The sequence below is a fragment of the Myotis davidii genome, unplaced genomic scaffold (genome assembly GCF_000327345.1).
Source record: "Myotis davidii unplaced genomic scaffold, ASM32734v1 scaffold750, whole genome shotgun sequence".
Lineage (NCBI taxonomy): Eukaryota > Metazoa > Chordata > Mammalia > Chiroptera > Vespertilionidae > Myotis > Myotis davidii.
In genome coordinates, this window is record NW_006282814.1 from 1,203,393 (window position 1) to 1,207,503 (window position 4,111).

A 4,111-nucleotide genomic window follows, 5' to 3' on the forward strand; every position below is an offset into this window, starting at 1 on the left:
CTCAAATCAGATATTCAGAACGTCCAGTGTCCCTTGTCCCCAACAGCAGTTGGGGTTTCCTAGTTGGAGGGGGCACTAAAAGTGTTAGCTAGCTTAATTAGGCAGGTTTAGGCTAGGAATAAAAAGGGGTGTATGGGGGAAGGAATACATAATGGAGACTTGAAAACACCAGGGTGTTTATCTACTTGTACAGAGAGTAGAGAAATGGAATAGGCAAATCTATATGTATAAAAGGCTAAGTGACTGTCCAACTATCTGACTGTCCGACCAGTAGTTATGACATGCACTGGCCACCAGGGGGCAGACGCTCGACGTAGCAGCTGCTGAGCCGCGGTGACTTGGCAGTGGCAGTTCTCAGGTGATGTGCCCCAGAACCAGAGAGGAGGGAGCATGATCCCGGGGTGAGTCACCTGAGAACCTCCCTCTCGCAATCTGGGACCCCTCGGGGGATGTCGGAGAGCTGGTTTCAGCCCTATCCCCGCAGGCCAGGCTGAGGGGCCCCACCTGCCAGAGGGACCCCGCTCATTCCACAGACGCCCTCCAAGCCATGGCGCCGCCTCCGGTGCGCTGGCCAGGGAGGGGCCACAGGAAGTTGGCTCCAGGGTGTGTCCGGCCCATCTCACCCAGTCCCACCCTGCCAGACACCTTCTAATTAATTTCCTTTCAATGTGCATGAATCCATGCACCGGGTCACTAGCAGAAATATACCTGGCCTGTGCAATCAAAGACAGCCATAAACCAAAAGGTATCTTGGGCCTGAGCAATTAAAGTGACCTATATGTATAAAAGGCTAAGTGACTGTCCAACTATCTGACTGTCCGACCAGTAGTTATGACATGCACTGGCCACCAGGGGGCAGACGCTCGACGTAGCAGCTGCTGAGCCGCGGTGACTTGGCAGTGGCAGTTCTCAGGTGATGTGCCCCAGAACCAGAGAGGAGGGAGCATGATCCCGGGGTGAGTCACCTGAGAACCTCCCTCTCGCAATCTGGGACCCCTCGGGGGATGTCGGAGAGCTGGTTTCAGCCCTATCCCCGCAGGCCAGGCTGAGGGGCCCCACCTGCCAGAGGGACCCCGCTCATTCCACAGACGCCCTCCAAGCCATGGCGCCGCCTCCGGTGCGCTGGCCAGGGAGGGGCCACAGGAAGTTGGCTCCAGGGTGTGTCCGGCCCATCTCACCCAGTCCCACCCTGCCAGACACCTTCTAATTAATTTCCTTTCAATGTGCATGAATCCATGCACCGGGTCACTAGCAGAAATATACCTGGCCTGTGCAATCAAAGACAGCCATAAACCAAAAGGTATCTTGGGCCTGAGCAATTAAAGTGACCACAAGTTAGGCCAAAAGTAGCCCTGACCTGAGTAGCTGCAAGGGCCATAAGATAAGGCCTTCTCTGCCAGCACCACTGGGAGAGCTATAAGATAAACCAACAGTGACTCCAGCTGGGAGAGAAGGCGGGGGACAGCACGTGGGCTCTGAGCTTTGAAAACTAACTCTGTGTAGCACAAGGACCAATAAGAAGGGCTCAGGTTCAGACAAAGAACTGCAGCCTATTTAAGGCCTCAAGGCAAAGAAGCAGCCGTCAATCACCCTTCTCAGGGGCCCCTCTGTCCATCCAGGAGGGACAAAGGCTTAGGCTTAGAGTTTAGAATTAGGTGTTAGAGGCAGTGTCTGCCTGCAATGAAGTTTCTGGAAATACCAGGGACACTTTGTAAAGCATATGATTGCTGAGCTGTTATCAGACAAAGTGGGGTCCTTTCCCCACTGGGTGCTAGGGGTGGAGTCCTTACCGTTTCTTGAGAAAAATAATTGTTTGAGACTTGCATAGGAGAATGAGTGACTCTTATTTGTGTGGAATTACATCCCGGTTCCCAAAGTCCCATTTTCCTAGTCCAGTCCTAGAAGAAGTGCAGCTGGGCTTTCAGCAAAGCCAGTGTCCAGAGTTTCCGCTCCATGGTGGGGCCAGGCCCAGGGTCCAGGTCAGCAGCAGGCTAGTTACAGTCCATCAGTCCACTGTGTGTGGGGGCCGCGTGGGGATGAACACAGGACAGCCCCACAGCCCAGATACACAGGTCCCAAGAGCAGCAAGAGGAGCCAAGAGAGAATTCCTTTGCTCAGGCGATTAAATATCCCAAACTTCCTGGGGCTTGCAATGGCCATGCCCCTTCTGGCCAATGATTTGTTCCCAGGTGTGACTGACAGACACGTGTCTTTCCTATGTCACCTGAACCTCACTGGGCATGCGGCTATCTTCTCACTGTTCAGTCCACTGGGGAGTGCAAAGTCCCAACTTCCTGTGAAGCTGTCCACATGGCATGCTAGAGTAGCTGGCCTTCCCTTTGCTCCTTTCCTGTTATTAATCGGATTTCGATCACTCGTTACAACATGCGCTGAACACCAGGGGGCAGTGCAGAATGAAAGAAAGCCCCAGCCAGCAGCCACTAGGGACCCTACCCGTGCACAAATTTCATGCACTGGGTCTCCAGTGAAATTATAAACACCACAGGCCTGGGACCACCCATCTCAGATGTGCCTGGCGCCTTATGTGACCAGGGAGAGTACCGCTCCTCTGTCTTGTCTGAGCGTGGAGCTCGAGACTCCTATTTTTAAGGTATGAGGGAGGGCTGCAGCTAAACCAAAGGCCAGTTTCACCTGGCAGGCAATACCGTGACTCATCAGGTACTCTTAGCTACATTCGTTCATCTATACATATAAAAGCCTAATATGCAAAGTGTCCCCTTGGGAGTTCGACCGACCCGGATTTCGATCACTCGTTACAACATGCGCTGAACACCAGGGGGCAGTGCAGAATGAAAGAAAGCCCCAGCCAGCAGCCACTAGGGACCCTACCCGTGCACAAATTTCATGCACTGGGTCTCCAGTGAAATTATAAACACCACAGGCCTGGGACCACCCATCTCATGTCTAAAGAACATATAGAAATCAAGAACATAAACAGAATTATCCCTGTAAGCATGAGTTTAAACTTTCTAGATGACTAAATTGCTCTGGTGTGCATGTGGGGCCCAGCGTGGGGACCAGCATGGCCCCGTCAGCATAGTGACGGTCATAATTCCCCTCGCATGGTGTGAACTCAGAGCCCAAGGAAGGCTGTTGTCTCTGGAGCCCAGGAACAAGCCCTGGGAAGCAGGTGGATGTGAAGGGGGAAGGGGGGACCAGCTGAAACCCAGAGAGGGCCTGGCCCACCTGCCCACTCACTTCCCAGCAGCCAGCCTCCAGGGAGTGGGTCATCCCAGAAGGGGTCATGCACCTGGCCCATGGAATGGGAAGCTGAGGAGGTCCCACAGGCTGAGCAGCCACAGTCCTGGCCACTGCCCCTCAGCGGTGAGGCCAGCGAGGACCACTGAGTGCAGCAGTGGACACCTCTCTGTGCTTCACGTCTGGCTCCCAAATAGTGTGGCTCACGCAACCCCACACAATGTGGAGAAGCTTAGCCAGGGGGACTCCATAGCCATCCACATCACCCCACTCCAGGTCTCAGGAGCTCAGGCTAAGGGCCCCTCCCCACACTCACACCACAACCACGGCTCAGGCGTGCAGGACCCCCCACACCAGTGAGCTCCTGGTGGGGAAGACAGACCTCATGCACCAAGGAGAGGTGCTGGGGTCCAACCCCAGCAGGTCCAGTTCAATTAGAAAAAAACTGTAATTAGAAAAAAACAACGGTGTCAGCAGGTGTCCACATTTAAATAATGGTCCTGGCAACATAAATGAAAAATGGACTCCTGCAGAATTTCCAGAAAGCCCATCAGGTGGGTTCTGTAGCCATGTTCTCTCGCTAGGTCCTCCAGCCAGGTTCGGTTTAAGTTCTCCAGCCAGGTTTGGTCGCCAGGTTCTGTAGCCAGGTTCTTCAGCCAGGTTCTGTCTAGGTTCTCCAGGTTCTGTAGCCATGTTCTCTCGCTAGGGTCTCCAGCCAGGTTCGGTTTAAGTTCTCCAGCCAGGTTCGGTCGCCAGGTTCTGTAGCCGGGTTCTTCAACGAGGTTCTGTCTCAGTTCTCCAACCAAGTTCTGTAGCCAGGTTCTGTCCAGGATCTTTTGCCATGTTCTCTCCAGCGAAGTTCTTCTGTCTCTAGGTTCTGTGTAGGTTCTGT